The 26,843-nt window shown below is 42.6% G+C and overlaps 1 protein-coding gene across 3 annotated transcripts in view; it reads right to left on the bottom strand.

Annotated features, from left to right (window-relative positions):
- The window catches only part of LOC115264580 (F-box/LRR-repeat protein 16), a 177,820-nt gene that overhangs the window by 138,996 nt on the left and 11,981 nt on the right, over nt 1-26,843 (bottom strand). Inside the window, exon 1 of one of the 3 annotated variants that reach the window (XM_062859681.1) lies at nt 22,610-22,820. The exons of 1 other annotated variant lie outside the window; for it this stretch is intronic. The gene's annotated coding sequence lies outside the window, so the exon portion shown is untranslated. Of the gene's footprint in view, nt 1-22,306; nt 22,548-22,609; nt 22,821-26,843 lie in introns of those variants that run through there. One more of the 3 variants, XM_062859680.1, reaches the window with a different exon arrangement.

The following is a 26,843-nucleotide window of genomic DNA, read 5'->3' as shown; positions in this document are numbered from 1 at the left end:
CAGTACATCATATCGTGTTCGTGTCTTCTACAATAAATGCGGAAAACAGCTAATGATTGACCGCGCAGAAGACACCGAAACGATTAAATGCAACCGCGCATATCTATTTACATTTTTGCATAACTTTGCGCGATAATTTTTCTTGTAATGTATAGTAGGTCGAAAAAAATAAAATTAGTAGGGACAAAAGGGATTACCTACATATTTCAAAATAAGAAAGATTTTTCATGCAGCATTTTATGTGTGATTATTTGAAGCCTGATTTGTCTTTTTGTCTTTTGGCCTTCCAATGTTTTGGTTTTCTATACTTTTAACTTAAGCCATTTGGTACACATACATATTTCTTTTTGTTTAATTTATGGTTGCCCATATTTGACTATTGTTTTTAAAGCAGGTTTTCTGTATAGAGAGTGTACGCTCTTCATATATCAATGCTAACATTACAAAATGACGAAACTGCTTGCCGAAACCAAACCTTTATCTCTCCGTTGCAATGTACAACCACTACTGGACGGAGGAAATGCAATTCTTTCCGATAGTGGTTGATTATGTCCTGGGAAAGATGAGATATGATCTACAGCTATGGGAAAATATATTGTTTTAAAGATCAGTTACGTCCTTTCCAAATGTTGGTGCTGATATGCATGTGAATACTATCGCTATGACTGACAGTAATATATGGAATCACAATACAATATACTTTTAATTGAATTCGTTACACCAACGTAATGTTTGCTTCTACCGTATATTGACGTAATGACAAATTTTGATACAAAATGCACTCCACCGATATTCATATGGATGCATACTGCCAAATTTCAATGTTGTTCATGATAATTTATGTTATTGATGCCTTTAATTCATGATTCTGTTATGAAATGTGGTGTTATTCTATAGAAAACTCGATTTTTTAGAGGTTAGGCCCTTTAAAAGGGCGTAACTCAAAAATTCGCCCAACGATGATTTTAAAAATTTGTCCAGAAGTGTAGGATAGATAAATAAAGAGAATGGCGTTTCAGGTTTTGATGGTATATTTTATTTTATAATAACGGTAAATGGAGCACCGTGGTAGCTATTGCAGAGGCTCCCGAGATGTTCAGGTCTGCTATGCTTGGACGAGGAAGTTTTCCCAGAAGCTTGGAAGAGGCAGAGCCTGGTACTATTGCCAAAGGCGGGGAAACCACCCGGAGACCCGTCGGCATATAGACCAATATGCTTGATTGACACGGCGGGGAAGGTGCTCGAAAAGATCATCCTCAATAGAAGTTTGAGGTTCACTGAGGGCGCAAATGGTCTTTCGAGCAACCAGTATGGCTTCCGGAAGGGGAGGTCCACCGTAGACGCTATCTTGTCGGTTACAAAAACCGCCGAGAAAGCACTCGAGCCTAAGAGGAGGGGAATTCGCTTTTGCGCGGTAGTGACTCTGGATGTATGGAATGCGTTTAATAGCGCCAGCTGTTCTGCTATTGCCGTTGCGCTCTTGTGTCTGGGGATACCGGAGTACCTGTGCAAGATTCTCGGAAGTTACTTTCAGAATCGTGTACTAGTCTACGACACGGAGGTGGGTCGGAAGTGCTTTCACATAACCTCAGGAGTCCCGCAAGGTTCCATCCTGGGTCCGGTGTTATGGAATGTCATGTACGACGAGGTGTTGAGGTTAGAGTACCCAGTGGGAGTGGAGATTGTCGGATTTGCCGACGACATTACGCTCGAAGTCTACGGTGAAACGATCGAGGAGGTGAAGTTGACTACCGACCACTCGATCAAGGTTGTGGAGGCGTGGATGCGATCCAGGAAACTGGAGCTGGCTCACCACAAGACAGAGGTGACGGTTGTTAACAACCGGAAGTCGGAGCAGCAGACGGAGATCAGTGTAGGAGAGTGCACTATCCTGTCAAAGCGCTCCGTCAAACACTTGGGCGTGATGATCGACGATAAGCTTACCTTCGGTAGCCACGTCGATTATGCCTGTAAAGAGCCTTCACAGCTATTGCGGCACTGTCCCGGATGATGTCCAATAGCTCTGCGGTGTACACCAGTAAGCGCAAGTTTCTGGCTAGTGTTGCTACGTCCATACTAAGGTATGGCGGCCCAGCGTGGGGCACCGCGCTAAGTACCAAATGCTACCGACGGAAGCTGGAAAGTACTTACAGGCTTATGTGCCTGAGGGTTGCGAGCGCGTACCGTACCGCTCTCTGCATCATTACTGGTATGGTGTCTATCGGCATCCTTATCAGTGAGGACATGAAGTGCTTCGAAATGCGCGGCACAAGAGGCATACGCAGGACTGCCAGGATGGCCTCTATGGTCAAATGACAGCGCGCGTGGGACAGTTCCACCAAAGGAAGGTGAACCCATAGGTTGATACCGAGGGTAGATAGTTGGATTAATAGGCGCCATGGGGAAGTTACATTCCACCTGACACAGGTCCTTACAGGTCATGGTTGCTTCCGACAGTATCTACACCGTTTCGGGCATGTGGATTCTCCCGAATGCCCAGTGTGCAATAGTTTAGAGAAAATGGCGGAACACGTTTTGTTCGTGTGCCCGCGTTTTCGCACAATGCGTGACCGCATGCTTGCCACATGCGGGGAGGACACAAACCCGGACAACTTGGTCCAGAGGATGTGTAGGGATGAACGGCTATCACCCATATCGTCTGGGAGCGACAGAGGAAGTAGCGCGTGGACTCGGAGAGTGGCTAGTCCAGATGCAGTACAAGAGGTGGTCCAGGGGTTCGGAGTCGGCTTCGTAGGTCATACCGGTGCCCTGCGGTCGAGATCGACCCTTACAGCGATTAAGTGGCCGCGGAGAGGAAGTCCCGGTAGCGGTACTGTCGTGGCGTCGGTCTACTGGGTTGGATACGAGCCCGCGGTTGGAAAGGGGTCCCCGGCAAAAGTCGGGGCAGGTGGAGACCCTGCTGTCAGCAACCTTCTGTTGCAGCTGATAGGGCCTGAAGGGTAGTGATACCCTTGCCTTCAGCAGGTCAGATCGGGTTGCACGTGGGCATCAGTTCTTGATGTCTGCAAAGCAGTTGGACGCGGGCGGGGTTAACCCTGCCTACCTTCCGAGGACAAAGGGAGTGGCGAGGACCACTCGAGAAACTGGCTAAGCGCCAGCATGCTACCGTGATGGACTCTCCAAAGCGAGTCATCGATGTTCGTTGCTGCAGGCTACGCAGCTAACCTTGAGGGTGCGATGTGCACTAGCCCCTCTCTGAAGCAATACCTTCTTGGTGGTTCCGGAGAGACGTAGGGTTTGGCGACCATAGGAATGGTTTAGTGGGTACGAGGAGAGAGTAGTCCTGGCTTTTACTTTTGTTGTAGAAGACGGCCTCAGACCTACACTACCCTAACCTTCTGTTAGTGTGTCTGTTGAGCAGATTATCCTCCAATGGTTTAGAAGGAAAAAAAAAAGACTGGGGTGGATTGGCTCCTACAGGATGGATGTTGGAGGAGATCATCGAGGGGCCTTTTCCGCGTCATGATCCTAGCCCTTGTCCTACTTTCGTAGGACAGCCGGGGACTGGGGCTGGCGATGAGGAGAGGCCCACCGATGTGGAACTTTCGGGGATAGCAAAGTCCCTTAGCGTAGGTAAGGCCAAAAGTTTCGACGGAGTTCAGAACCTGGCCTTATAAGTAGTTTTTGCAGAGGCTGCCGAGATGTTCAGATCTACTATGTAGAAATGCCTGGACGAAGGAGTTTTCCCAGAAATTTGGAAGGGACAGAGCCTGGTTCTATTGCCAAAAGCGGGGTAATCGCCCCGAGACCCGACGTCATTACGTGGACGAATACCTTGACAGCTTCCGAACGATCCAGGAAGCGGTAGAAGTCGTTAAGGAGGTGAAAGTAGTACACTTCACAGGGGCTTTAAGATTCGCAACTTCCTATCCAACTCCGACGGGTCAGCGGATGCCACGAAGCAGTTGGCCTTGGAGAGAAGGGAAAATACAAAGTCGGTATTGGGAATGAAGTGGATACTCAGTGTGGATTGTTTTACATACACGATTAATCTCCGGGACGATTTGCGCTTCGTCCTCAACATAGAGCATGTATCCACAAAGCGGGAGATCCTCAAGGTCGTCATGAGCCTGTTCGACCCACCAGAGGTAATCAGAAGACGAGTAGTGATGGTGACTCCAGAGAGGAACGTCATCCAGGTTCAAGGGGGGGAGCGGATATGAACGATCAATGACAATTGTAAACAGAAGATGATGGGAGAACAATTGGACTGCCACAAATCGAAAGTGAAATTGCTATGCTAGTGGTAATGTTTGTAACCGTTGGTTCCAAATTTGACTTGTAAGTAGCTCCGCCACAAAATATATTTATATTTCCAATTTCCTTTCCCGAATTCCCGGGTCTGACTAATACGCCCTTTGCGAAGTAAGATCATACTAATACAAGTATGGAACAGGTGGCTTCACTTAATTGGCTTGGGGGCTGTCCATTAATTACGTAAGGGTTTATGGGGAGAGGGGGGGGGGGTTTGAGAAATCTTACGCGCCATACAAAAATATTTGGGTTTCGATACAAAAAAAAATTACAAGGGGGGAGAGGGTGTCTAAAAATCGCTAAAAATCCCTTACGTAATTAATGGACAGCCCCTTGATAAGTGCAAGAGCTCTGTTCCACTTTTACTGTACCCACTTTTTGACTGGAAAGTAAAACATTGTAAAGGAACTGGGTAAAGTACTTCTTGGTCTTTAGTTTGCCAGACAGATGGAGCCAGCAAGAATCGGGTATGTGACCAAATTATATGCGTAAAAGTTGAAACAATGCATGCCCTACGTTTAATCTAGCTCTATTTAACAGATGGCCGTTGAATATAAAAGTCAGTAATGCCAATGATCCATCTCTTTTTCCGATCATGATCACTGTTGGGGGGGACATTTCCACTAGCACGAATACACAATTATCGGAAGCAGCTTCCATTGCAGCAGGAATGTGTTAGAACTGTGGAAGCAATTCCATGGGAAATGGGAAAACAAAACGATTTGGCTACCAGTTTCACGAAAGGGAGACTGTTGTGGTGATATTTCAATGTGAAACTGCCAACACTGGTACGCTTGGGAAAGAAAATAGAAGTGTATTATTGCTTTTTTTGCACCGTATTCGACCCCCTGCAGAAATTTTTTGTCACACCACAATATGTTCCCACCAGTTTCTGCATACATTGGTTCGTTTCGCTGCTAGAAATTTTAAGCGTCGGTTACACTTTTTGGGTGGTGCATGGAATAATCGGTTTGTTTACTTGCTACTTTCTTTGGTGTTTGACGTGTGAACAAATATTTTAGACGATTGAACATTTGCACGGTAATCTAAGAAGCAAAGCAAGATGCAATATATTGCATCAGCTGACCACAAAAAAAGATTGCTCTCAAAATGTATGTATTCAAATCATAGCTCATATCATTGATATCACCAAACCAGAAAGTAGTGCGTGCGTGTAAATAGTGTACATATTGTAAACTCATTAAAATCAAGGTTGCGACCATTCATTTGCAAAGATTTACATTCATTTGCTATTATCTCAGTTCAGAAGCATGCTATCGAAAAACAATGTATGGATGAATTTAACCTTGTCGTTTTATCTGAAAGTTTGCCGAATAACATTGGAGTCGCAAACGTATACCAAAGTCGTGAGCGATCTGTGAAAGCAACTCTACACGCGGTGAATGTAAATTTCATTCACGCTGCGGAAAGTTGCCTTCACAGCTCGCTCACGACTTTGGAATGCGTGTTCGACCCCAATATTATTCGGCAAACTTTCAGATAAAACTACAAGGTTAAATTTATCCATATATTGTTTTTCGATAGCATGCTTCTGAACTGAAATAATAGCAAATGAATGTAAATCTTTGCAAATGAATGGTTGCAACCTTGATTAAAATTATGCAAGTAATGTCTAAAATACGCCACAGAAAATATTAAAAAAAAGTAGTAAAACGTTCATGAAGATAGTACGCTTTGAACGTAAATAATATCGTGAAAATACACAGAAAATAAAGTTAAACAGAAAACCATTGAGAAAATGGAGTGACCTCGGATGTATCTGACGCGGTAAAGTGCGCTCCCCAGTGATCGGAAATCGAACCTCCGTGGCGGTCTCGGAAGACGAACGCCGTGAACCCCTCCCCCTTTCTACAAAGTGAGGTTTACCAACGGCCATTGCGATCTCCGAATGCCATCAGCTGAAGCCCGTGAATTCACCATCGTCAATTGGCCAACGATAACCTGTAACGTTTTCGCTTGGTGGATCACAATTTAAGAAAATAAAACTATAATTTCGACGCGAATCTTGATTGATTCCGTTGCTTAAAGTTTTGCTTAAGCGCCAATCAGGCCGAGACCTGATGCAAAACTCCACTTTTTCGAAAGGTTGCCCGGTTCTAGCTCTGCGGCAAGTCGTGGGATCGCACAGAATTTTTTAGGAAAAACAATCAAAATTCAAATGAAAACACACAAATTCATTTAAACACAATTTACTAAAAAAAAACAATCAAATCAGTTTGAAATTTTAATAACCTAATCTTCAAACATCTTCAAAATCGGCCGAATTAGGAAAATTTGACTTACCCTAGTTTTCTGCTTAACAGCTAACATAACTCACGCGCAAGACAAAAGTTCATCAGTGTTTTTCTTAGTGTGCACACATTTTCTTCGGCCTCAGCCACAGCGGTCCCACGTCGCAATCTGGATCTGCTGACGGGTCACTGATTCGTACGCCGGATGCTGCAGGCGGAGTCGATCCCCTCACTAAAACCGACCACCAGCGCAGGTGCTGTTTTGAAAGACACATGATCACTTGATTTGCTAATAAGCTAATAATCACTGCTTACATCGGTTTTACAGCTATTTAGTTACACACACTTTTTAAGGTACTATTTGGCTACTTGGTACACTTAGTTCTGTTGGACATTCAGCAATGCAGAGGAGTTCTAAATTACTAGGAGGGGAAAATATCTCTTTAGAAAATTAATTTCTTTGCATTTTAAAGTGCAGTTTGGAGGAGATCGCAATGATAACTGCGGTTTGTTTTTTTTTTTTATTACCATGCAGAACCACTGGAGCAGCCAAAGCCCGTTTGCGTTTTTCCGAAGCCCGCGCACCTTTGAGCAAAGGTCGGGATACCAGCTAAACAGCTTGGTTGGCGGTCCAGCACCTACTGGCTAGTGGTGCTACCTCGTGCTCTGTGCAGTCGTAGGTAGGGTTGTCTGGCTACGACAAATGGCTTCCTCGGTGGGGCTTTGCTCCTAGGCTCGCTGGTTTGTACAGTGGGATGGGATAGGGAGCTCACTCTGCTTTTGAATTTAACACTGTCCAACTGCTATAGAAATACTGATGAAGAGCGCGTGTTTGCCCCAACTTATATAGTTGCGCGGGGGCTTGTGAGTTTGGTTACCTACCATCCAAACATTTTTGATTGGTTGTGGGTACACTATGATGATTGAATTCTGATTGGTTGTTGTAGATTTGAAATTTTTGAATTTATTTATCTGAGCTGCTATTGGCTCGTTACAAACCCTGCCAACCGATGCCAACGTGGTCGCCGGTTATTCCAGCAAACCATCCAGCAGTCAAGCACAAGTTCGGTGATCCGGATCCCGAAGTTCAATTAAGGAGTTACCAACCCTCGCTGGTCTGATGATCTGGTCTAATTCCAGTTAGCATATTTATATAGAGCGTTTGTGAATGCTATTGGTCGGCCTCAGATTTTTCTATGGCGTTAGAACAGTGGATACATGAAAGTTCAAGCCATCCTCTATAGACGACCCTGTTGATCCTCTAATCCCTGAGCTACAGGGGATGGCCAAAATGTTTGGGATAGGCAACTTTTTTTCTCCCGCAAAAAAATTCAACATGCTGTAACTTTTCATCGAGTGCATCAAAAAATCTCAAATTTTGACTGTTTGTCAACCTATTATATGTGCATTATTGGTACAAATTTGGGCTCGATTGAATAATTTTTCGCGAAGTTAGAACCGTTCGGGTAAAACACTATTATTTAGACAACTAATTTTTGAACTGTCATATCTCGGAAACCAGTGAACCGAATTGAATGAATTTTTGAACGTTTATCAACAATATATTGATACTTACTACGACGTTATAAAATCCAATATTTACTCTCGGCGAGTTAAGTTATACCGGATTGAAATTTTTACCCATGTAGAGGAAAATAAGTCAAATTTACAATACCACACAAAAATCAATAAATGCGTTCTTCCTTCAATCTAAATAGGCTCTAATATATCTGATTAGAGATAACTTGAGAACAGAAGTGGAATATCTTTGGATATCAACACTAAAATTTATTGACATTGATGTAAAAAAATTACATTTTTTCGATAAAAATCCAAAAAGTGTCAATCCATGATAACTTTTTTCCACGTATAAAAAGTACCTATGTTTTAATAGTTTGTGAAGCATTTACATATTGTTAGTGTACGTTCGAAATTTCATTCAATTCGGTTCACTAGTTTCCGATATATGACACCTCAAAAATGAGTTGTCTGAAAAATAGTGTTTTACGCGAACGGTTCTAAATTTGCGAAATATTAATCAATCGAGCCCAAATTTGTATCAATGATGCACACATAATAGGTTGACAAACAGTCAAAATTTAAGATTTTTTGAAGCGCTCTATGAAAAGTTATAGCTTGTTGAACTTTTTTGTGAGAGAAATAAAAGTTGCCTATCCCAAACATTTTTGCCATCCTCTGTATGTGCATTATTGGTACAAATTTGGGCTCGATTGATTAATATTTCGCAAAGTTAGAACCGTTCGGGTAAAACACTATTTTTTAAACAACTAATTTTTGAGCTGTCAAATCTCGGAAACCAGTGAACCGAATTGGACGAAAATTTTAACGTACAGTATCGGACAATAAAAATGCACCAAAGCCGTTTCCCCATACAAACTAGTCAACTTTTGATTGCCATATCTCAGTTATATCTCAACCGATTGTTTTCATTTTTCTGTGACGAACTACAAAACATTTCAATTTTCAAAAACTATTGAAAAAGTTCAGTGTAAACTATTGATACAAAAGTTACAGATAGGTTGAATTTTGACAATAAAAATGCACCAAGACAAACAATTGTGTAGCTTAAAATACTGAAGTCAAATAGCTATGGTGTCTTCAGCAAATTTATTGGTCATCACACTGTTGTAGGTTGCAGTGGGATTAAAAACCGTCTGGTTTGATTGGAAAATGAACAGAGACTGAAGAAAATTTATTTTACTAAGATAACATGATTGCTTTGATTAATTTCAAATTATTTGTAGGTTGCTTCGTTGCACGCGATTTGAATCAGCGCACAACACTCCTCCTCAACGAAGCGAACGATTAACGCTCGGCGCCCAGGTTGCCACGGACTCCGATTGCGTCACGGTGTCGCTCCAACTTCACGCGTTCCAACGGCTTGGTCATCAGATCGGCTTCCATCTTGTCGGTCGATAGATACTGAAGGCCGATGATACCTTGCTGCTGGAGATCCCGGGTGAAGGCATGTTTGGTGTCGATGTGCTTGGACCTTTTCTGCAACCGATCCGATTCGACCATCTTGATGCAGGATTGGTTGTCCTCCCACACAACGGTCGGAGAAGCTGGTTTCTCGTTGAGTTCGTCCAGAAGCTTCCGCATCCACAACAATTCCTGGCATCCCTCGGCGAGAGCCACGAACTCGGCTTCTGTGGAAGAAAGTGCAACGCAGGTTTGCTTGCGAGTGCCCCAACTTACCAGCCCGCCACCGAACTTGATCAGGAATCCGGAATTGGATTTTCGGTCCGCTTCATCACCGGCCCAATCAGCATCGACGAAACACTCCAGATCTTCGTTTCCGGACCCCAAGTGGAGACACAAGTCCTTCGTCGATTTGAGGTACCTCAATACCCGTTTCGCCTCGGTCCAGTCCCGATTGGTTGGCTTGGATACCTTTCTGCCGAGAAGCGATGTGCTGAGGCAGATGTCCGGTCGAGAGTTGACCGCAACGTAGAGCAAACTGCCCACCAAGCTGCGGTACGATTCGTTGGTAGGCAGCTCTTCCTCCTCCTTTTGCTTTACGTAAGCAGGGTCGAGTGGAATTTTGGACGGTTTTGCGATTTCGTGCCCGAACCGCTCCACGATCCTGTCGATGTACCCGGCTTGATTGAGGGTGTAGTGCCCGTTTTGCTTGTCGATGCGGATTCCAAGAAACAGCCGTAGTTCTCCCAGACTCGAAAACTTGAACTGCTTCGCCAGTGCCTTGGTAATCGCTTCAAATTCACGCTTCGAATGGCAACATACCAACATGTCGTCGACGTATATTAGTATGTAGCTTCGCTTGCCGTTGTTCTCCTTCACGTACAGGCAGGGGTCGGACGACGACGGATGGAATCCCATTCTCTTGAACGTGTCGTCTATTTTCCGGTTCCAGACACGAGCCGACTGCTTCAGCCCGTAGATGCTGCGTTTCAACCGGCATACCTTCTCGCCCGTCTTGAGTCCTGGTGGTGGTCGCATGTACACTTCTTCCTTCAGATCGGCGTACAGATAGGCGGTCTTGATGTCCAAGTGCTGTACCAACATGTCGTCACGACTGGCGATGGTCAGCAGCGTGCGAAGGGTGGTTTGCCGCGCGACCGGCGCAAACACCTCATCGTAGTCCGTGCCGTACTGTTGGGTGAAACCTTGTGCGACCAACCTGGCCTTGTACCGCACCGTGTTTCCGCTTTCGTCCTGCTTCTTTTTGAACGTCCACTTGCATCCAACGGTCTTCCTTCCGGGTGGCAGTGGAACCAGTTCCCACGTTTGGTGCTCCTCCAACGATTGGATTTCTTCCTTCATCGCTTCCTGCCATGCTTCCTTCTCGGGACATTGGATCGCTTCGGTGTAGCTTCTGGGTTCAGCTATGGAATTACTCGTCACGCTGGTGACTTCTCGGTAACGCTCCGGTAGGATTCCCTTCGTGGTTCTAGTGGATCTTCGCGGTTCAATCGGTTTTTCGATGTCCACAGTCGCTTCGTCGTCGCTGTCAGTGAACTCTTCATCTGTACCGCCAGCAGCGGTGTCGTAGCCGTCGCCGTCGTCGTCTTCACTTTGATCGGGACCAGCGACCTCCTTCGCTGGAGTATTCACTACGTTGGGTTTCAGTGTCGATTGGAACTCGACCGTATTCTCCTCCTGGACGTTTTCGGCGGGCTCTTTTTGTTCGCCCCCGACAAACCTTGCATCCCGGCTGATGTACACCATCCGCGTCGTCTTGTCCAGGAACCGGTAGGCCTTGTGCTCTTGGGAATATCCGACGAATATCAGCTTCTGAGCCGTCGGGTGGAACTTCTTCCTCTTCTGCTTCGGAATGTGCACCCATGCACGGGATCCGAATACTTGGAGATGGCTTACGTCCGGCTTCTGGTTGTACCACAATTCGTACGGCGTGACAGTAACGGATCGTGATAGGGAAATGTTCTGCAGGTATACCGCAGTGCTCACCGCTTCCGCCCAGTAGCATTGTTCCAGTCCGGCATCGAATAGCAGGCACCTGCTCATCTCGACGAGGTAACGGTTCCGTCGCTCTGCTACACCGTTTTGTTGCGGACTGTAGGCCGCCGTAAATTGTGCCTTGATGCCTTCTCGTCGGTAGAATGAACGAAGTCGCTCGCTGGTGTACTCTCCTCCTTGATCTGAGCGCACCACTTTCGGTTTACGACCAAATTGGGTTTTGGCCGCCTCCACGAACTCGATGATCTTGTCCGGTACTTCCGACTTCTCCTTCAGCAGGTACAGCACGCAGAACCTCGAAAAATCGTCGATAATGGTTAGAAAATATCGTTTTCCACTTACCGACGGGACTTCCACCGGACCGCACACGTCCGTGTGCACGAGATCCAGGGGCGCCTTCGAACGAGATTTCGATTCCTTCGGAAAAGGCGTGCGGGTGCTCTTCGCCTTGCAGCAGCATTCACACGGCTCGTTCACTTCGCATTGTCGGATCTGCAATCCGTCGACCAGGTTCCGTTTCTCCATTTGGTCGATGGCGTGGGGATCACGGTGCCCAAGCTTCCGATGCCACTCATGCTTGCAGTCCTTCGAATGCTTTCCGTCAGCCAGGAGGATGACTTCACTTGGTTGCTTGAGGTAGTACAGACCTTGTTTGAGCGTTGCCATGGCAGCGGTTTGGTTGCCATGCATCACCCGGCAACCGTTGATGTCGAAAATAACAGTTGCATTTTTCTGCGCCAGCGACGGAACAGACAAAAGGTTCATCGCCAACGTGGGTGTGTACAACGCTTTGGACAGCCTCATCTCGGTTTGCTTACCCGTGTCATCGTAGCACTGGATCACGCCGGGACCTTCTCCTTCCACGCTCGCTTTCTTCCCGTCGGCCAACGTCACGTGCTTGACTTCACTCTCGTGCAATTCTAGGAAGAAATCTCGGTTCGCGACGGTGTGGCTTGTCGCGCCCGAGTCCACGATCCAAGGCTTGGTTCCGTCTTCAGTTTCGCTTCCGCAGGCCAGAAACGCAAACGACACGGTGCTATCCTGTCTCGGTGTAGGCTTCCCCGGTTTACCTGGCTTCGTTTCCTTCTCGTTGTCCCGTTGGTATTGGCGGCATTCCTTCTGAATGTGGCCCACCTTCTTACAGTAGTGGCAGGCCAGCGGCTTCTTCTTCTTCCCTGGTCCAACTTTCATCGCGGAATCCGAACCGGAACTTTGCTTCTTCGCTGCTTCGTCCAGAAGTTTCCGCTTAACAAGCTCCAGGGTAAGTTCGTCGTCCGAACGGCTTTCGAGGGCGGTAGTCAGCGTGTCGTACGAGCTTGGCAGGCTTCTCAGGATCATCGCGACCATGAGGTTTTCCTCCAGCTGCTGTCCGGCATTCGCCAGGCTACTGAACAGCTCCTCCATGCCGAAGATGTGCTCCGCCATATCCTCGCCTTCCGAAAAACGTTTGTCGCAGATTCGCTTCAACAGCGAGACCTTCGACGTTAGACTGACCTTCTGGTGGTGGTTCTGGAGGGCCGTCCATGTTTCCTTTGCGGTTGTCGATGACCGGATCAACGGGTGTTGATTGTCCTCGATCAGTAACCCGATGGTTGCCCTGGCCTTGGCGTCTCCAGCGGACCAAACTGCATCCGATTCCGTTGCTGGTTTCTCACCTGGTGTCACGTAACGCCACAGCTCGTCCCGTACCAGCAAAAGTTCCACCTTGAAGCGCCAGCTTGAATAATTGGCGTTGTTCAGCTTTTGCAGGCTGAATCGGCTTCCGTCCATTTTGCTTCTAGAATTGAAAAAATTCTCCTCGCAGGCCCATAACCTGTTGTAGGTTGCAGTGGGATTAAAAACCGTCTGGTTTGATTGGAAAATGAACAGAGACTGAAGAAAATTTATTTTACTAAGATAACATGATTGCTTTGATTAATTTCAAATTATTTGTAGGTTGCTTCGTTGCACGCGATTTGAATCAGCGCACAACACACACAAGAAACATATTTGCCGAAGACACCATAGTGATTTGACTTCAGCAATTTTGGCTACATAATTTTTTGTCTTGGTGCATTTTTATTGTTAAAATTCAACCTATCTATAACTTTTGTATCAATAGTTATCACTGAACTTTTTCAATAGTTTTTGAAAATTGAAAAGTTTTGTAGTTCGTCACAGAAAAATGAAAACAATCAGTTGAGACATAACTGAGATATGGCAATCCAAAGTTGACTAGTTTGTATGGGAAAACGGCTTTGGTGCATTTTTATTGTCCGATACTGTATATCAACTATATATTGATACTTAATAAGACGTCATAAAATGTAATATTTTCTCATGGCAAATTAAGTTATACTGGGTTGAAATTTTTACCCATATAGAGGAAAATAAGTCAAATTTACAATACCACACAAAAATTACTTAATATGCTTTTCCTTTAATCTAAATAGGCTCTAATATATCTGATTAGAGACATCTTGAGAACAGAAGTTGAAAATCGTTGGATATGAACACTTAAATTTATTGACATTGATGCAAAAAAAAAAAAACATTTTTTTTCGAGAAAAATCCAAAAAGTGTCAATGCATGATAAATTTTTCAACGTTCAAAAAGTATCTATGTTTTAATAATTTGTGAAGCAATAATACATTGTTAATTGATTGATTGATTTATCTTTATTTGAGAGACTTTCAGCCCTTGGCTGGTTCGTCTCTCGAATACATTGTTAATGTACGTTCAAAAAATCATTCAATTCGGTTCACTGATTTCCGAGATATGACAGCTCAAAAATGAGTTGTTTAAAAAATAGTGTTTTACCCGAACGGTTCTAACTTTGCGAAAGATTAATCAATCGAGCCCAAATTTGGTTGGGTTGACAAACAGTCAAAATTTGAGATTTATTGATTTATTGATGAAAAGTTATAGCATGTTGAACTTTTTGTGAAATAAAAAAAAGTTGCCTATCCCAAACATTTTGGCCATCCCCTGTATATATATAAACAACTGCTTACACCTAAGACGATTAAGCATAAACTTTATCCAATCGTACATCCTACAGTGCAGGTCTAAATTATTGGTACGGTGAATTTGTACTTTGCGGAGGTTCACCAAAAATTGTAAGATCTCGAAATTCTTGGAGAAAAGTTTGTTTAATGCTAAATAAAATAATTTCTTTAAGCTTAAAGCTTACCACACCCAAACTACTGGTTTGCTTGCGAGACTTTGAGAAGAATTCATCTGTACACATCTTTTACCAATCTGTCACTTAAAGGATGTATCCACCATATTTTGTTCACAGATCTAATCCTAAACCCCTTCTATAGATTCTCTCTTCAATTCCGCTGGCTCTCATCAGTCATGGAGTAGTAATTACCAAGTGTACGAACAATACTCATATTAAATCTATTCTCACATAAGAGTATTTAAACTTGTTCAAGTAATTTTTAGTGGAAATGATTGAGGGTTCAGATGTAAAGGGGTGTAAGTGACCTTTTTATCGAATGTTGAGTTGAACGTACAAAAAATATCAGACTTCAAGGTCTTTTTTAAGATTATTTTTATCTCATTTGTAAAAATAACAATAAATCGGAGAAAATTGGGTTGATTTTAAAATTCCATACAAATTGTATGGAATGAGAAAATGGTGGAAAACTTTGAGCCTGATTTACTCGAAAGTGGGGTTTTGACACTCACACCCCTTTGCTTTTAACCCCCTAAACTATGAGTGTATTTTCAAACTGATATCAAGTCCAAATTTGTTTGAAACGAAGATTATAATGAGATGAGTATACTTGTATACATAAAGGAAACTATAAACTCAGAAATTGTTGATTGGCCAAAATAATTATTATACCAATCAGTGATGCTTTGACAAAGCCATCAAAAACATGCATAGGGTAATTGATCCGATCATGGAGGAGTTAAGCGCTGGGTTTATGTTTAAACCGCAATTGTATCGCCCCAAGCAAACTTTTTACATGGATTGAAATGAAAATAATAAAATCCATCCTTAATCTTCGGGAAAATAACGAAATATTGCCACTTTGATGTTGTTATGAGCATTTTATTCGTTTTTATCTGAAAGAACATTGTGTTCCTAATGTTGCGGTATTTTGTTCCTATTGTTGTGGTATTTTGTTCCTATTGTTGCGGTATCCCATTGAAATCATATGTGATACCGCAACATTAGGAACACTACCGCAACAATAGGAACACAGCAGCAAACACATTAACCTTCCAAGACGCGCGCCATCAAACAACCGAAACTGCACCACGCTCGTGCTGTATACGAAAAGCGAGGTTTTTTGGTAGTGTTGTACTTTTTACAACAGCGCGCGCGCTGAAGGGTTAAGGAAAATATTTTTTTTTAATAGGTTTTTGGGCAAATCTTAAGCAAACAAATGGTGCAATCTCATAATTTAATCACCATACATCTATTAAAAATACCTTTTGGTAACATTTCAGTCGAAAAAGTGCTGCAACATTAGGTACTACCACAACGATGGGAACAATTACCCTAGAGCTAGTTTGAGTACAAAGAATTTAAGATTCGTAAAGTATCTTTTTTTATCAAATCATAAATGTGGTTGTCCAGCTAATGAAGCTCTCACTACAATAGATTGAATTAACGGTCGCAGTGGTATAATTTCCCCAACAAGGGTACCCAACAAACATTATTACTGTACAATGGATGAATAAACCACTCTTAAGCTTGATTTTTAAATGTTTAGCTGAATAAGCTATTAATCAGCTATCATTGTTACTTGTTCAGGGGAACAAAGCCCAAAATGCCAAGATGGGGTAAAATGGCCCAACTCATAAAATCATTCAAGGTATGTTTGCATAAAACATTCTTCTAGAAGCTAGGCCGCCAAACCCGTGGAAAATCTTTCGATTACCCAATGAAAATTGGCAACTTCCGGTTTTTCGTGCTTGCAATTAAGGTTTTCGGGTGCTTTTAATACCAGCCATGTGTTTCCAAAGAGATGGAGACGCATGGTTATTGTTGGCTACGCTATCCATGTTAGGGGTCATTCAAATATAACGACCATCGTTTAGCGGGGAGGGGGGTGACACTTCATGTATTGAGTATACGAATACAGCGGGAAAGAGGGAGGAAAGGGAGTCGGAAATGCCCGAAAACTGATGAACGTAATTTTTGAATGTTTTCATAAAGTGACATCTTACCCCATGGCAGATGGCCTTTTTGTAGAACTTCCACTTACGAACCAGTTTTCAAAATCACTGTGAATCAATGAAAATGCAATAGTTTAGTAAATATTTTTGCTGAAGTATCGAGCAAATATTGTCTAGTTGCTGTCAGAGCCGTAGCGTGCGGTTGGCCAGGTTGGCCCCCGCCAAGGGCGCCAGCTTCAGAGGGGCGCCGAAAAGGCCCTTATGAAAAAAACTATTTGATTTTTTTTATGTGCAAAGCAAAATCAATATGCTTTCGAAATTCTAGTGGAAGCTTCTTTTTGAAACTTTCAAAATATTCTTACTGAGTAATGTCAAGAAATTACTTCTGAGAGTTTTCTTCGAATTCTTTGATATATGTTACAATCTCCACTAAAAGTATTTTGAAAGGAACATATTCAAATGATCTTATTGTTATGTCCAGTAAATGTTTATTTGGAAATAATCTCTTGTAGATGTAGGAGAAATTATCCAAATCGGTTTCACTTAAAAAACTATCAGTGAGTTTTTTTTTATTTCCTTGAAACAAATCCTGGAATTTCTTTTTTTTTATCAGGTAATTATTTGAAATTTCTTGTTGCTTTTTTCTGAAAAGTATTTCAGAACTTTCCAAAAGTTTTTTCAGGAAACACTCCTGGGACTTCTTTCCTTGAGAAACTTTCAAAGAAACTCCTTCGGGGATTCTTAAAAATATCGAATCAAAAATTCTTCTGGAGATTCCTCTCTAAATTTCTCGAAACATTCCTTCTGAAGTTCCTCCAAGAGGAGTTCCGAAATTTTTAAAGAGATTTTTTCATAAATATCTTTAAGGATTACTTCAAACCCCATATTATATTTTCCCCTTAATTCTTCCACGGATTCCTACAGAAACTCCTGCTGAGATTCCTTTAGAAGCGCCTCCAAGAATTTGTTAAGAAATGCCTCTGAGAATTCCTTCAAAAATTCTTTCATGGATTTCTTTCTTTTGGAAAATCTACTAAAGATTTATTCAGAAATTCGACCAAAGTTTACTTCCAAAAGTTTTCTATAATTTCCTGTACAAAGAAGAAATCTCTTACACCGCTTGGAAAATCTTGCATTGATTTCTTCAGAAATTGTCCCATGTCCTCTAGAGATTGCTCAATAAATTTCTGCTAGATTCTTTGCTCTCTCTCTCTGCTAGATTCTTGAAGACCCTTCATGAATTTCCTCATAAATTCCTCCAGAAAATTATAAATCAAGCCTACCTTTACCAAACACCGTAAGTAACATATGTAAACAAAAAAGAGATTTTCATATGAGGCGCTGAATTTCGTTTAAGACTACTTGTATCACTCACCTTTGAGGATGATTTGTGAAAAAAATACCCGGATTTTTCACGTTTCTGAAATGCTCAATGTATGAGTTGCTATGTGAACAGCGAACTTCCCCTTCGATTTTCTCCGTTCGTGGATTTTGTTAGATACGGGGGTGTCGTAACGAAGGATGATTTCAAAAACACATCCGATCGGTACAACTTTGGTTACTAGAATGTCGTTCATCTGTATTTCTTCCAACACGCGAACCTTTTTGACTAAACCACTACAATCACAGTCCCTGCCTCGATCTTGACTCGTTCCATTGTCTCGTTTCAGGCCGAAGCAAACTTTCGTTAAGTTTTGCGTGTTCGCCACGTTTCCACGCTGATTCGCTAGGGATGTCCAAATCAGCACGCTATTTTCAATACACACATAATTAAATCACAATGTTTAATTTACAATTCTAATTGCATCCACCACATTATCCCTCTTCTCTACTCTCCTAACGAGTACGTTTTCTTTGTTTTGTAATTTTCAACTGATGATGTTGTCAAATTATATCAAAATCCTTGTGTCATGCAAATTCCATTCGATTATTTTATTTTTACACGTATTTTTTAACCACATTTTAGTATAAATTTATGCAAAAAATATCCTAATTCAATCAAAATCCAATTGAAATCCAATTCAAAACCAATTAATATCAAATCCAAGTCCCATCAAAATTCAATACAAATTAGCCCAAAGATCCTATCCACCCTAAATTATTTACTTCACCAATCCCACTCCAATCCAAATCTCACTTCAAATTGAATCCAAATCCACTCAAAAATCAATTTGAGAACCTCATCCTAATCCAGTACAATCCATCAAAATTCAATAGAGATCCAATCTCAATCCCAATCAAAATCCAAATCAAATCCAATCAAAATTCGATTCACTCCAATTCGAATCCAAATGTAAGTCCAAAAAAGATTACAAATCCGATCCATATCTAATCCAGATCTAATCCAAATCGGATTCAAATCCAATCCCAATTCCTTCAAAATCCAGTAAAAATTCAATTCCATATCCAATCAAATTTAAATTCAATCCAGATGTCATCAAAAAAAATCCAAATCCAAATTCAATCAAAAATAAATCCAACCCAAATCTGATCAAAATCCAATCTAAGTTCAGCCCAAATCCAATCAAAATCCATTCCAAATCCAATCAAAATTCAATCCAAATCCAACCAAAATTCAATTCAATTCAAAAGCAATCCAAATCCAATCCGTATTCAATCTATATCTAATTCAAATCCAAATCTGATTCAACTCCAATTCGAAATCAATCCAAATCAAATCAAAATCCATTCCAAATACAATTCATATCCCATCCAAATCCAATTCAAATACATTTGAAATCCAATTCAAATCCAATGAAAATCCAAATTCAATTCAGTCTAAATCACATCCAAATGTGATTCCAAACACCATTCCAAATCCTATCCATACTGAGTCCATATCAAACCAATATCCAATCCATATCCAAGCCAGATCCAATCCAAATCAGATTCAAATCCAATCCAATTTCCATTCAAATCCAGTATAAATCCAATTCCATACCCAATCCAAATCATATCCAATCCAGATATCATCCAAATTCAATCCAAATCTGATGAAAATCCAATCCAAATTCATTCTAAATCCGATCTAAATTAAATCCAATCTAATTCCAAATCAAATCAAAATCCATTCCAAATTCAATCAAAATCTAGTTCATATGCCATCCAAATCCAATGCAAATCCTATCCAAATCCAATGGAAATTCTATCCAAATTCAATTCAGTCTAAATAACTTTCAAATGTAATTCTAAACACAATTCCAAATCCTATCCATATTCAGTCCAAATCCAACCAAAATCTAGTCCATATCCAAGCCAGGTCCAATCCAAATCAGATGTCATCCAAATCCATTCAATTTCCATTTCAATTCAAATCAAATCTAAATCCAATTAAAATCCAATGCATATCCACTCTAAATCCCATCCAAATCCAATCCTGATCCAAAACCATCCAAAATCCAATTCATATTAAACACGAATTCAATTTATGTTACATGCAAATCGAAAATATTTCAAACCCTAATGCAATCCAAATCCGAATCAGTTTAAATCCTGTTTTCGTATCAAAACTCGTTTCTTACTTTCAGTTCATTCGTTTGCTTCTTCTAGGCGTTTCAAACATTTCTCTCATGTTTCGTTTGTTTCTTCATTTCTTTCCAGCCTCTTTTTTTGCTTTCCCCCTTTTGTTTTTTTTTTGTTTGGCAAGCACCGTCTTCGTTTAACATCTTTCTATTTTTTTTTCCAACGCATCTCAATACCCTTCTTTTTCCTTTGGCTCATCTATTTTTTTTGCCTTATCTTTTTGGCTTATCTATTTTTTTGCCAATCTATTTCAATATTCTTCATTACTTTTCTTCGGCTTATCTATTTTTTTGCCTCATCTTTTTGGCTTATCTATTTTTTTGCCAATCCATCTCACTACTCTTCTTTATTTATCTTCGGCTCATCTATTTTTTTTGCCTCATCTTTTTGGCTTATCTTTTTTTTTGCCAGTGGATCGCGTTAATCTTTTCTTGTTTTCCGTTCATCGTTCTTTCCATTTCTCCATCCCCCCTTTTTTTGCTTTTTTTTTTTACCAAGCAGTGACTCGCCTTCCGGTTTCGCCTTTTCGGTTCCACATTTCCAAGCATCTTTCCTCGTTCAAACTCAAACCTATACACCGGAGCCTCCATCCTGCCATCAGTTCACCATTCCTTCTGCATCCTGCACCACAACTTTTCACAACTCCACATTAGCCAAACCTTCACTCTGAACACCGATACAAATTACTCCTTTTCTTATTTGCCTGCTCACAATTGCCACTAAATTGGATAATCTGTATGAAATCGCCTACCGACTGCGCCATTGTCGTAACGAAGGATGATTTCAAAAACACATCCGATCGGTACAACTTTGGTTACTAGAATGTCGTTCATCTGTATTTCTTCCAACACGCGAACCTTTTTGACTAAACCACTACATTCACAGTCCCTGCCTCGATCTTGACTCGTTCCATAGAGCTTGCTGACATTTATTCACCTCTCTCTTTCAAGCATGCAGGCGGGATAGGATTTGTTTTCATCGGGAAACCTTTCCTGATGACAACAAATCCTATTCCGCCTGCATCACAATGTTTAATTTACAATTCTAATTGCATCCACCACAGGGGGTTGGTAAAGTTAGGCTTGAATGGCGGAATTTCTTCAAGTTTTTTGTGAGAAAATTTCTCCAGAAAAATAATGTTTCTTAACTTTTTTCAGGAACTCCTTTACAAATTCTACAAATTCTGTATTTCTTCGGAAATTGTATTTCTTCACAAACTGCTCCAGGAATTCCTGTAATTCTCCTCATGAAATCCATTGGAAACTAGCTAAAATGTCTCCTGGATTTTCTCCGGATATTTCTGCAAGAATTCCTCCAGAAATTCTTGCATAAATTCATTCATTGATTCCAGCATGTACTCTTCCAGAGACTCCAACAAAAACTCACAGAGATTTTTGCAGAAATTCCTCCAGGTCTCCTCCATTTCCATGGTTCATCTAATGATTACAGAATATTTTCTTACTGATCTTGTTGGAAATATTTTGATTTAACTTTCAAAGGAACCTTTGGTAAAGTTTTTGTAAAATTTTGGTAAAAACAATTTAACTAATCGCTGAAAATTGATAACATAGATCGTTAGTGGATTCCTACCTCCAAAACTCAATTAAGCAGTGAAAAATAAAATTCGGTTGAAAAAAAATCCAGAAAAGAAAATAAATACTGTACGATTTCTTGAAGAAGTTATTGCATCATTTTTGTTGGGAATCGGAAATGTCATTTCTATTTATTGTGCTGGTCTTAGAGAGATTCTTGAAATGCAAAATGTGTACGTACTTATGCTCGTATAGGAGAAAAATATTGTGGGAAATGTTCGAGCAACTCCCAAAATCCATCTTCTAAAGAAACTTTGAAAACAAAATGAATAACTATGAATAACCTCTTGTAAAGTAACAACTAAAAGGTTATCGTTTACAATAAAACAAATTACAAATTACTATTTTTTTTATTAACAATGTCCAATTAACGGTGGGGCGCCAGTCTGGATGCTTGCCAAGGGCGCCATGGGACCACGCTACGGCTCTGTGTTACCACTTTGAAAACCCTACAAATGTGGCTATTTATCATTGAAAAAGATGAAAGTTTGAAAAATGGCATCTAACCCCACTTTTCCCTATCTCCGAAGAAATTTTAAAATCAGTTCCCACGTTTTTCTTCTGCTAATTGATGCAATGCTGACTTACGCTAATTCATGTTATTCAATCCGCACGACGGCAAACGTTCGTCCTGTTGGCTAGTGACGTCCTACTACACTGTATTACGCTCGCTCGTCAGTAATAGCTTCTGCACGTCGATTATGTAGACGTAGCAGTAGATGTGGTAATAGCTGTGTGGCAGTTGTAGTGGTAGCGCGCGCAATGCTTTCAAAGAGAAAATCAATTTTCCACCTTCGTGTCACAGCCACCCGGTGTACCCACCCACCCGCACAAACACAAACACAAACGCACTCGCTTGTCCATTCTTCGTTTGTTATTTATTTTATTTACCGAACGAAAGCGCGGGACAAACTCGCGGACTAGCTGATGTGTTCAACGTTCCATGCTTGCTGCTACCTCTGCGGGAAAATTTCATCTGACCGAGTCGTTTACTGACAATCCACCTGGTCGGGCGGCACGCGGCACACTCCGAAGAAACCCTGTTTCGTTTGCCGACGACTACTCCCGCCAATGAAGAACCGCAACCGAACACTGAGCGCCACTCGTTGCCTGGTGGGTTTTGATTTCGAATATTTGAAAACAATTCAAAAAATTTATTTATACCTACCAACACACCACTTTTATGCACATTCACGTAGGTATCATCCACCTAACCAACATTGGTGACGTCCCACAGAAGAGTGTACTCTGTGTAGCAAGTGGATGGAACATTCTAAACTCATAAGGATCGCAGATCACTTAAGATCACAAATTAATTATTTTGAAAGAATATTCTTCCTTGTTCTATTACCCGTTGCAAGAAAATAGAGAGCGAAAAAGGTGCAAAATCGCTAATAGACCTCCGCTGGTATGTTTAATCGTTATGGTGTCTTCTACAATAAGTGCGCGAATTGGCCAAGGAATACTGCGCCGAAAACACCGAAATGATTTTTCTTACAGGCGGAGATGTATGGGCACTTGCGCGTACAAATTTTCGCGCAACGCATAATAACAGGAGTAGGATGTAAGGCGATGCGGCGCCGAAGGCCATATGACACTAGGTTGCACGAGTCTCCCTACGTGTTTGATTTGTTCCGGGAAATCCGTGAACAACAGGCACCCAACGGGTTGTCCGAGATGTCCGGCCTTCAAAAAAGCCGTAACGAACAACAGGTAACACAGCTGAACCTGAACCACTCTGTGATGCAGCTCAGCAACTGCTTTGTCAGGCAGTTTGTGAGTGGGGGACGGATATCGTCATCATAGCGGACCCATACCGAGTATCCGCCGGCAACGGCAATTGTTTGGCGGATGGGTCTAGAAAAATGGCGGCGATATGGATGACGGGTAAATACACCGTCCAGGAGTTGGTGTCTACATCCTATGAGGGCTTCGTGGTGACCAAAGTAAACGGTGTTAACTTCGGTAGCTGTTATGCGCCTCCGCGATAGTCGTGAACTGCTCATGCATATGCTGGACTGTATGAAGACCGTGCTGATACGGCGAAGGCATGCGGTAATAGCGGGCGACTTCAATGCCTGGGCCGTGGAATGGGAAAGCCGTTCCACGAACTATCGGGGTCAGATCCTACTAGAGGCACTGGCCATACTAGATGTTGACCTGGCTAATGTCGGTACCAAGAGTACCTTTAGTCGGGCGGTGCGGAGTCCATTGTTGACGTTACTTTTTGTAGTCCTGACCTTACAAGTAGTTCGAACTGAACAGTAGACGATGGCCACACTCATAGCGATAACCTGGCGATTCGCTACAGTATCGACTTCAATAACAGCAGGTAGCGGGTCGAGGAAGAGGCGGCTAGGCCAAGGTCAAGCCCTCGCAGGTGGAAGACGTCATACTTCGACGGAAGGATATTTAAGGCGGCGCTCCACCGTTAGTGAAACTTACTTGGTTTAGACGGCGACGAGCTGGTAGAGGTGCTCTCCGGTGCGTGCGATGTGACCATGCCTAGGGAAGTTCACCCTAGCAATGGGAGACCACCGGCTTACTGGCTAGGCGGCGGATGCATCGAACAAGAACTAGAGATGAGCGAAACGAACGACGGGTGGTGTTCGCCGCAGCTGAAGCTGCGTTGAAGACCGAGATAAGGGCAAGCAAAAAGGCATTGCAAAAGGCTTTGCTTTGCTCTGTCAGAGTGTTAATGCGAATCCGCACGAATCCAAGACGAGAGGTGAAATGGCTCCTACAGTGCAATCTCCAGAAATGTTAGAGGGGATCACCAGTCCTTGACCACCTTTCATAAGACAGCCGGGGACTGGGGCTGTCGATGAGGAGAGGGTCACCGATGTGAAACTTGCGGGGATATCAAAGTCTCTTAGCGCAGAGTTCCAAACCTGGCCTCAAAATTCGCTATTGCAGAGGATTCCGGTATGTTCAGGTCTTCTTTGCAGAATTGCCTGGACAGGGGAGTTTACCCAGAAGTTTAGAAGCGACAGAGCCTGATACTATTGTCAACGGCAAAGAGGCACCCAGCGAGCCATAGGGATATAGACTAATATGCTTGATCGACACAGCGCGGAGGTGCTCGAACAGATAATCCTCAGTAGAATGTTGTAGCACACCGAGGATATAAAGCCGAGCAACCAGTTCGGCTTCCGGAAGGGGATGTTGAAGTTTCTCGGAAGTGACTTCCAGAATCGTGTACTAGTTTACGCCACAGAGGTGCATAGATCGGAGTAGACATGTCCAAACACTGCACTGCACGAGGAGTCGATGTTCAAACACACCACCGTGGGTGCCAAATCACCACCTAGCTCTCGTGTTTCATAACGAACACGCAGCGTGCCTGGCTCAACACCGGTGTCGGTGGCGGTGCTAAGACACTGGTACGGTGTTTTGCGCTTCGGGTAACACGGAGCCCGAGTGTTTCCGGTTATGAAAACACTCGTGCGAGTTCAAACGATCGGTGCCGTTCATTCTTCAGCACCAGTTGCAAATGATGTTGGTCGTCGACGAGAGTGAAGTACTTAGCGGCTCCTTTTGTGTCTTTTTCGTCCCTTCTGACTCAGTGGCTCTGATGCAGCCAAGCTACCTTGCACTGTGGCCGAGCTCACTGCTTTGGTGAGCAAAACTGAAACACGGAGCCAAAACTGAGGCTCGAGTTATAACACCGACACGAATGTGATATGAACACATACGGTGGTGTGTTTATGGGCGAACACGCCACCGGTGTGGCACGGTTTGGTGTTTTTCCCATGTCTGGATCGGAGGTGCTTTCACATAACCTCATAAAGCCCGTAAGGTTCCAGCCTGGATCCGGTGTTATGGAATGTGATGAGGTTAGAGTTCCCGAGGGATGTGGAGATCGTCGGCTTTGCAGACGACATTACGCTGGAAGGCTGCGGTGAATCGATCATAGAAGTGGAGTTGACTCTTGAGTTCTTGAGATCTATGAAACTCGAGTTGGCTCACCACCGAAAGTCTAAGCAGCAAGCAGTGATCAGTGGAGGCGATTGCACTATCACTTCGAAGCACTCCATCGATCCCTTGGGGGTGATGATCGACGATAAGCTTTAGCCACGTTCATTATCTAAAAATGATCTGACAGATGGAATGAAGTAAAAAAATAAAAAGCCGCGACCGGAATCGAACTTCCGACCTTATGGATCATAAGCAGTAACTTCATTACTGTACTACAACTCATTGCTGAAAGAGAAAGGTAACAAGAGCATCAACTTCGACGTTTTCTGAGGTAATTGGGAGTCATGAAGTTGCATTGGTTGGACAGTGCCATGATGTAGACAGGGGGATGACGAAGGGCCAGAATCATCAACCCAGCATTCGATTCAACATGGCGTCCAATGTTTTTGTTTTGATTGCTTAGTTCATGGAAAAAATGCGCTGGAAACATCGACACTGCTTCACTAATTCATATAATATCGTGAAAAGAAAGAGAAACAATCATCAAAAACAACGATTTCGTTTGAAATGTGTAATTTCCGAAATAAAAACTAGAAACACACGAGCCACACACCCGAAAATCAAGAGCAAGTTAGGGTAAACCGACCAGAAAGTGGGTATCAAAACGCGCTGTACCAAAAACGATGATGGGTGGAGCGGCCATGTACCGAGTTTGACAGCTGTGTCACCCCACTGGCTGTAGATGAATGTGTGAAAGAACTGATTTTGATATTGAATAGCAATTTTCAGATCTTTCGGTTTTCGAATGTAGAGGAAAATTTGAATGAACTGATTTTGATCTTGAGCAGTACTTTTTAGATACAGGGGATACTCAAAATAACTGGGACAGGTAAAATTTTCACTTCTCAAAAAATGTTCAACTCACTGTAACTTTTCGAAAAGGGCATCAAATATTCTCAAATATCAAATCAAATAATCGGGGGTGGGGGTGGAAGCTCAGGTAAAATATTATCTCCTGGGCGCCCATTAAAAACACCACCCCGGCGAAGACTGGCGCTCGAGCCTTTTTAGCACTGTAGTTGGAGGAAATGCCAATGCAGAACCCGTAGCTTCCGGGAAGGTAAGCCCAGCTCCCTGGGTTAGTGGGTTGGTGTCAGGCCCTGCGAGCCAGCCGTAAAAAAGACTAGCACCGGAAAATCAACAAGAG

This window comes from Aedes albopictus, chromosome 3 (assembly GCF_035046485.1).
Source record: "Aedes albopictus strain Foshan chromosome 3, AalbF5, whole genome shotgun sequence".
Lineage (NCBI taxonomy): Eukaryota > Metazoa > Arthropoda > Insecta > Diptera > Culicidae > Aedes > Aedes albopictus.
The sequence above is the reverse complement of the archived record's forward strand: the minus strand, read 5'-3'. Positions and strand labels throughout refer to the sequence as shown.